This window comes from Myxocyprinus asiaticus, chromosome 20 (assembly GCF_019703515.2).
Source record: "Myxocyprinus asiaticus isolate MX2 ecotype Aquarium Trade chromosome 20, UBuf_Myxa_2, whole genome shotgun sequence".
NCBI lineage: Eukaryota > Metazoa > Chordata > Actinopteri > Cypriniformes > Catostomidae > Myxocyprinus > Myxocyprinus asiaticus.
Genome location: NC_059363.1, coordinates 29,214,423 through 29,223,847, shown reverse-complemented (window position 1 = coordinate 29,223,847; position 9,425 = coordinate 29,214,423).

Genomic DNA, 9,425 nt, shown 5'->3' with positions numbered 1-9,425 from the left:
AATCAACCAGAAGCATTTCGTCAAGACACTACTAAATGTTCATTTATGATGACTCTGCTCACTGATAAAGTGCTGGATTGGGCATTGGCTGTGTGGAACAATGATAATCAGTTACAAACCTCTTTTGACTATTTTGCTCAGCAAATTCAAGATGACTTTCAATATCCTGCGGGAGGACAGGATATTTCAGTACAGCTGTTGCACATACGCCAAGGCAATTGATCAGCAGCTGAGTACGCCATCCAATTCAGAACGCTAGCAGTTCAGAGTGGGTGGAATGATGTGGCACTAAAAACAGTGTTTTGAGAGGGACTTAACCATGAACTACAAGCGGAGTCAGCATGCAAGAATGAGACCACGGACTTATCACATTTTATCACCATGGCTATTAAACTGGATAATCCAATTCGTTATAACCCCCGCTCCAAACAACCCAAAATGGCTTCCATTTCCACTGAAGATGCTGCTCTCTCTATGCCTCAGTCCACAGAACCCATGCAAATCGGCTATACTAGAGTTTCACTAGAAGAACGACATTGTCGTCTACACGAACATCTATGCTTTTACTGTGATCAACCCAACCATCACAGCAATACCTGCCCCAACAAAGTCAAAAGCACCTTAAAGAAAAGGGTGAGTAATGAACACTCTCTCACTCCCCTTCGTTATAATTTCACTCTATCCGTCTCCATTGAGGTTTCTAATACGACACACTGTTTAAGCGCTAGTGGATTCAGAGGCTGCAGTCAATTTAATCCATGATGATCTCGTTCAGGAACTCAAAATCCCTACTATTCCATGCATCCCTTCAATTAATATTACAGCAGTTGACAACAAACCCATAGGACAGGGCATAACACAACAAACTGTCCCAGTCACTCTACAAGTTGGACTATTTCACACTTAGAAGAACTCACTCTGTTATCTCTTCTCCCAAGAACCAGATCATTCTCGGCATCCATGGCTAGCTATCCATGACCCTAGCATTTCCTGGAATCAAGGTAAACTCCATAAATGGTCTCATTACTGCCAAGAACATTGTTTTAACTCCAAGATCACATTACCATGTTTTACCACGAGCGTGGAAAGCCCAGAGGCTCACAACACTACAGCTATTCCAGTTGAATACTCTGAATTCTCAGAGGTCTTCAGCAAGGCAAAGGCAACCCAACTACCTCCCCATCGTCCATGGTATTGTGCCATTGAACTTCTCCTGAATTCTGCACCTCCCAAAAGCAAAGTTTAACCCTTGTCACATCCTGAGACTCAGGCTATGGAAAACTACATTGAAGAAGCCCTAGCATCAGGCTTTATCCGTCCCTCTACATCTCCAGCAGCGGCAGAGTTTTTCTTTGTGGAAAAAAAGATGGCAGGCTAAGACCATGCATTGATTACAGAGGTCTCAATACAATCACAATAAAGAAAAGATATCCACTTCCTCGTCCCTTCAGCACTAGAACAACTCTGTGAGGCATGTATCTTCACCAAACTAGATCTTCGAAGTGCCTATAACCTCATTCATATCAGAGAAGGGGATGAATGGAAGACTGCCTTTCTCACCACTAGTGGGCACTATGAATATCAGGTCATGCCATTTGGCCTTGCTAATGCACCTTCTGTCTTTCAGTCTTTCATCAATGAAATCTTCAGAGACCTCTTGAACCAGTTTGTCATTGCATATATTGATGATATCTTAATCTATTTCCAAACAAAACAAGAACACATCCAACATGTTAAGACAGTCCTAACCTGGCTCCAACAGAACCAACTCTACATCAAAGCTGAAAAACGTGAGTTCCATACAACCAGTACCACGTTCTTAGGATACATCATCAGGTGTGGAGATGGACCTATCCAAGGTCAAAGCAGTCACCAAATGGCCACAGCCTACCACCATCAAAGAACTTCAACGATTTCTTGGTTTCGCAAACTTCTACCAAAGATTTATCAGGAATTACAGCATCGTTGCAGCTCCACTAACATCACTACTCAAGGACAAACCCAAGAAACTTCAATGGAACAAGTCTGCTAACACCACCTTCAACACCCTTAAAACAAGCTTCATTACTGCACCCATCTTTAAGCATCCTGACCCAAGCATACCTTTCATCATTGAAGTAGATGCTTCTGACTGCAGAATTGGGGCTGTTCTCTCAAAGACAAGGTACACCAGGCCGAATGTACCCATGTGCCTTCTATTCTATACTGAACAAAAATATAGACGCAACATGCAACAATTTCAAAGATTTTACTGAGTTACAGTTCATTTAAGGAAACCAGTCAATTGAAATAAATTCATTAGACCCTAATCTAATCTAATCAATGCGTATGGAAAACTTCTGGGATCTTTTATTTCAGCTCATGAAACATGGGACCAACACTTTACATGTTGCGTTTATATTTTTGTTCAGTGTAGAAAATTCATGGCTGCTGAAAGAAACTATGATGTGGGCAATGAAGAACTACTTTCCATGAAAGCTGCAATGGAGGAATGGAGACACTGGCTAGAGGGAGCGGAACATCTATTTCAAGTTATCACTGACCATAAGAACTTGGAATACATCAAGAGTGCCAAGAGACTCAATCCACGACAAGCCCGTTGGTCTCTGTTTTTGACCAGATTCCAGTTCACAGTTACCTACCATCCTGGAAGCAAGAACAGCAAGGCAGATGCTCTTTCTAGAAGGTATGACCCTACATACATTCAAAATAACCAAGTTTCCATCCTTCCACCATCAGTGGTTGCAGCCCCCATTCGCTGGGACATCATGGAAGAGATCCAACGGGCACAACAAACAGATCCTCCTCCACCTAATTTCCCACCAACCAAGTAGTATGTCCCAAGCATTCTCTGACAACGTGTGATCCAATGGGTTCATACATCTCTCAGAGCTGGACATTCAGGTATTCAGCAAACAATTACCTTAATACGCAACTCATTCTGGTGGTCAGACATAATTAAAGATGTTACCTCATATGTCAAGTCTTGTACAGTATGCGCTCAGTTGAAAACACCCAGAGAACTACCTGCCGGACTCCTGGAAATCCTACCCATTCCTCAGAGACCCTGGTCCCATCTATCAGTAGACTTTGTCACAGATCTACCCAACTCCAACAACTTCACCACAATTCTTGTAACCATTGACCATTTCTCTAAGGCTTGTTGTCTTGTTCCACTGAAAGGTCTTCCCACAGCCATGGAAACAGCCACTGCACTGTTCCATCATGTTTTCCGGGTGTATGGATTACCAGAGGATATTGTCATGGATCGGGGCCCTCACTTCACGTCAAGGGCATGGCAGGCATTTTGCAAACAGTTGGACATTAATGTCAGTTTAACCTCAGGTTACCACCCACAGGCTAATGGGCAAGTGGAGAGATTGAACCAGGAGATCAGACGTTACCTCCAGTCATACTGTAGTCATGAACAATAGAGGTGGAGTGAATTCCTTCCATGGGCAGAATATGGCCAAAATTCATAACTCATTCATCCACAGGACTTACCCCCTTTCAATGTGTGCTGGGTTATCAACCTCCCATGTTCTCTTGGTCTGGTGAATCATCTGTGGTACCAGTGGTGGATGACTGGATTAGGAGTGAACGGGTGTGGGACAGCACTCATGTGAGGCTCCAACGTGCCATTCGTGCTCAAAGGATCCAGGCGGACTGCTGGAGGCGTCCCCACCCCAACTACCAGCCAGGCCAGAGGGTCTGACTTTCCACAAGAGACCTGTGTCTACGGCTACCCAGCAGGAAGTGCAGTCCCAGGCATGTAGGTCCATTTCATATCATCAGACAAATAAATCCTGTGACCTATAGACTTGAGCTTCCTGCTAATTACCGGATCTCTCCTTCATTTCATGTATCATTGCTGAAACTGGTCCACCCTGCATCTGGCCCCAAAACCACCCTTGGAGATTGATGGAGCCCCAGCATACTTGATAAAGAAAATCACGGATTCAAGAAGAAGAGGGGGCCAGATGCAATATTTGGTGGACTGGAAGGGCTACGGACTAGAGGAGAGATCCTGGGTAACTGCCAGGGACATTCTGGATCCTTACATTATCCACGATTTCCACCAAACACACCCTGACCACCCAGCACCCAGACCAAGGGGATGCCTCAGTCAAAGAACACCAGAAGGTTATGTAACATCTGCTTCCTCCAACCACCAGAGGGAGCCCTCACCCGAATACTGATCACACACCATTTTCTTCTACAGTCATTTCCTGTTTGCTACCTATAAAAAGCCATGCTTTCCAACAACACATTGCGAAGTATTGCCAGTCTTACCTGCCTTACTGAGCGTTTTCTCCATTGCCATTGTGACTGCTTCATGTTATGAATTTTTGCTGTTTATTGGACTTCACGTTTATTGGATTAATGTTTTTGTCTTGTTTGCCCATTTGGACTGTCTATTTTGATCCTCGACCTTTGCCTGTATTTTTGACCATCCCTTTGCCTGTTGATTTGGATTTATTAAACTTCTGCAAATGGATTCAAACCCACCACCAAGCCTGAGTTCATTACAGCATGACTGGAAATAGCCTTCTGAGAGCATTCCAAAGATAGAAAGACTTTGGTTTGACTCATTTAATTTATTTATTTTTTCTACATATGAAAACTTTATCACAACCAGCTTTTCACAAATATTGCCGCAACACACAAAGTTTTAACCTTCTAAGTAGTCCCTTTGGGAACAGACTCCGTCTCAAATATATATTTTTGAGATGTAAATGTTTTAATATAGAAGAGCGCTATTAAAATGCAATCAGGTATATTGCATTGACTAGATTAAAATGTTATTTGTTGACTCAGCAACGGCATGTTGGCAGTCAATTAAGATCCATAATAACATGATAGAGGACAGCTTGAAATAATCTGCATTAAAAGTCTGACAGCCTACTTTTAAAAGGGTCAGCACTGTGACCTTTGCTCACTGGTGGCTTTAGATACACAATATACCTCTTTCAGCATGTGCAAGACTTTCTACGTTTTAAAATGAAACATCAATGATGGGCTGTCCACTTGTTCTCTCATACCTCAAGCTTGTTTCTCATTTTCCCGCACCATAGAAATCAATGCAAAAGTCATTCACATATTCATTTCCAAAATGCAGTCCTGCTGTTTCAACCTATTTGAGAATTGGCTGACAAATTATTCCTTTTCACATTATTACTTTGAGTATGTAACAGCCAGTGGGATCCAGATTTGGACACTTTCCCCTCAGTTAATAGTCCTACCTTATGATCATCCATCTTTGCCGACAGATAATATTGATTGGAGGCCAGAGTAAATCAGAGTTATTCCACTGCTGTGGGTATTACAGAGTGCAGCTATCATATTGAAATGACTCTTGATTTAATATCACAAGAATGCTGGGCAGTGACATGCTGCTCTCACAGTCTGAGGTTTTGCCCACTACCAACTTTAAACTGAAAAGACATATAGAAACAGAAATATATGAATCTTAAAATGGCTCATTTATATTAATTAGAGGTGTGCTATTACTTTTCTGAGAAATCTGATCATCCAACGGTCCCATAGATTTGCATTAAAGTAGAGGCACGAGTCATTCATTTTCCTGAGCAGTTAATATGGGGAAGCACAACTGAAATTCTCTGCAAAATATACAAGTCTATTATATAAAAAGTGTTGGCTAACATTAAAATGCAAGGTTAAAATTATTTCATGACACATGACATCATGGAATATAGTTATTTTCAATCTAATAACACTGTAATTTTCATTTGAATAAATTATAGACCTTATTTTGTCTGAAAGGTTGTACTATAAATGATCTGCATTTTAATTATTTTGTGAATGTAGTTTTAAAATCTAGGATTAAATGATATTGTTTGACTAAAATGTCTCTTTATTATTATAAGGTGTGCAGTGAGAGCTTGTGATGTTACATGCCAAATTCAAAGTCAATTTGCACTGGGTACTCATATAAAAGTGACTCTGTTTGAATCATAACAGTTGCTGAATAAATTTACAGTTATGAAAATGTAATAGTGGAGCTGCGACTCCTCTTGCCAGAGCTGTTTTTGGAAATGACTCCTCTGTGACCTAACACGCAGCTGATGAAATCTTGCCCATAAGGCAGCAAGAGCGAACCGCCCCTGACTTTGTTCTGAGACAGGTGCTGTTCAACTGTTCATGACATCACAACAAGTGTTTGCATGAATCATACTTCTTGTGGTCTTCCTGACAAACACTCACTGAGCACAGAGGGGAAGTCAGGGTGGAGGTTCTGCATTAATGCATTTACTAAATGTGGCTTTTACTCGTCGTTCACTGCTTATTGCCTATATAATCTGGATCCATATTTTAAAGATTTCACTGAAACTGACAACTGAGTGAAAAGGGCACAAGTTTATTGCCCAGCTGTGGACCCCTGAGAGGATATGAAGTAAGGGCCACCTTTCATTAAGTGCCAACAAACTCTTTAAAAAAAACAGGTGTACATGCATCTGAAAGTTCATCTGAGGTTATGACCACTTTTCCCCCTAAGAGAGTGATGCCAGTGTACATAGATGATGTGATAAATGAGTCACACATGAGTCTATTTACCACAAAACATGTGGCACTTCAACGGACTCTCACGTCACCTTCCTCTGTGATGAAGCATTCTCTTTAGGTGAGTCGTTCTCAAAAGATACAAAAATGGGTCGCAGGTCTGTTCTGATATGGTCACGGACAGCATAACAATTAGCGATGGGTCATTCATGAACGATTAGTTTATTTTGAACGTATCTTTTATGTGACTCAGAAGAACGAGTAGTCTCAGAGAGTGATTCGTTCATTTTGTGTTGGCCGCGCATGTGCATTGCGCAACATCCGTTCATTACGTGAAAACTGCATTGGCGCTGTACAGGAAACAGAAATTATAAGTTCACCTCTCGAGTCTTCTGGTCCGAGTTGTTCGTTCTTTTGTCACGTGACAGCCGTATACGCTATGCATTGCTCACACAGGAAACAGAAATGATTAGTTCACCTCTCGAGTCTTCTGGTCTGAGTCGTTCGTTCTTTTGTCACGTGACAGCCGTATACGCTATGCAATGCTCACACAGGAAACAGAAATGATTAGTTCACCTCTCGAGTCTTCTGGTCCGAGTCGTTCGTTCTTTTGTCACGTGACAGCCGTATACGCTGTATTGCTCACACAGGAAACAGAAATTATTAGTTCACCTCTCCAGTCTTCTGGTCCGAGTCGTTCGTTCTTGTTGTCCCGTGACAGCCGTATACGCTATGCAGCGACAAAAGAACGAACGACTCTGACAAGAAGATTCCAGAGGTGAACTAATCTTTCTGTTCCCTATCTGTCACTCACTCGATGTTGTGTCGGTGTAGTGACACTAGGGGTCACTCTTGGGAGCCCGAGATACCTCTGGTCTTTGATAAAAGGCCAATGAAAATTGGCGAGTGGTATTTGCATGCCACTCCCCCGGACATATGGGTATAAAAGGAGCTGGTATGCAACCACTCATTCAGATTTTCTCTTCGGAGCCGAACGGTCATGCTCACTAAGCTGAATTCCCACGACTGTTCATTCACCTCTGCTGGATCTGACGGCGCATTTCAGCGGCTTCTCCCCCCTCTGCACTGGTCGCTTCAGCAGAAATAAAAGAGTATATTTCTCTAAAAGAGTATATTTCTCTAAAAGAGCGGCACACACGGAACGTCTTTTTAAAGATGTGTCTTTCTAAAGATGCTTTTCCGATTGTGTGTTAGTCCTGGTTGCGCTCGTTATCTCTCACCTTCTGACGGTCACGATCACTGTCTTTCGTGTCTGGGCACTGCTCACGCGGAGACAGCGTTCGTGGATGGTCATGTTCTCATTGTGAGGACATGTCCATGGCAATGTTGCGGTCGCGGCTCGCCTTCGTAAGAAAGCAAGCCACCCCAGAGACTCCCCGCCTCGGTCCTCTTACCCACGGGTATGAGGCCAGCGTGGCTAGCACTGGGGGCGATTTAGGGGCCCCAATGGGACCGCCTCCGCCGGGTATCCCCCCGCAGACCTCCCATTCCCCAGCACGCTCGTCTGCCCCGATCAGGCTTCCAAATGAGTCCGCCGGCTCGTCTCACGGCGAGTTCGACCTCTGATTCAGAGCCCACGAAAGTGATGAGCTCTCAAGCGCAGCATCAGAGAGTGGGCTCGTCCAGTCGGAAGCCTCAGCTGGGCTCCTCCCTTCGGGGACAATTGCCCAGTCACAGGCTGATGTGGAGATGATGACATGCTTTCCCGGGCAGCCGTGAGTGTCAGCTAGAGTGGAACCCTCTGCTATTCCCTGAACCCTCGCAGCTCGGTGATTGGTTCCTGGGCTCGCGGCACCGCTCAAAGCCACACCCCACCCCGTTCCTTTCTTCCCGGAAGTGCATGAAGAGCTGACAAGGCACCCTTCGGCCTGGCCCCAGCATGGAGCCCACCGCAGGAAGCAGACGGCACCCGTCTCGCGGCCACCCAGAACCCGTGAAAGGCTTCAAAGCGCCCTTGAGACGGGCGACCCAGGGACAATGAAATCCGCTGCTCTGGAGCTGGTAAGCAGACCTCTCCATCTTTTTGTTATCTTTTGCATTTAATTGCACTGCATGCCCAAGTGGCTGCAGTACTCAAGCGCTCAGCAAGAGTGGTTTCCTTGTTCCCTGGGTCACGTATCCAGTGTGACGGCCATCATCACGACCATCGTCCACCACTCTATTTGGCAGGTTTGGCGCTCCAGCCGCGGTCTCCCGCCCCTGAGCACCCAGCTCTGGCACAAATCCGCCCCCGATGTGACAGTCTCCACGGGTCACAAGGACAGGCCTCTTCCTCCCCCATCCCAGGCTGTTCCGGGGGTGGTCACAAGCCAGGTAAGTGCTTCGATGTCCTTAGACTCAGCACAGCCACGACATGGTGTGGCACCTCGAGCTCTGCCCTGCCACGAGGCCCCACCTGCTGGTACATCTGATGACGTTGTCCCTTTAGTCCCCCTTTCACGGAACTTGGACACGTTGCTTGCACTTTCCAGTCCGTCGCAATGCCTGGTCCGGACCATCCAACTCGGCTACACGATTCACTTCGCCGGGCGTCCGCCCAGGTTCAGCGGTGTCCACTTCACCTTGGTGAAGGACGAAAACGCTGCTACCTTGTGCGGAGATCGCTACCCTCCTACGGAAGGGTGTGATAGAACCTGTTCCTCCAGCCGAGATGAAGAAGGGGTTTTACAGACCCTACTTCATCGTACCGAAAAAAGGTGGTGGGTTGCAGCCAATCTTGGACCTGTGAGTACCAAACAAGGCTTTACACAGACTCCCGTTCAAGATGCTGATGCAAAAACGCATTCTGGTGAGCATCCAGCATCAAGATTGGTTCGTGGCGGTAGACCTGATGCGTACTTCCACGTCTCGATCCTTCCTTGACACAGACCCTTCCTGCGGTT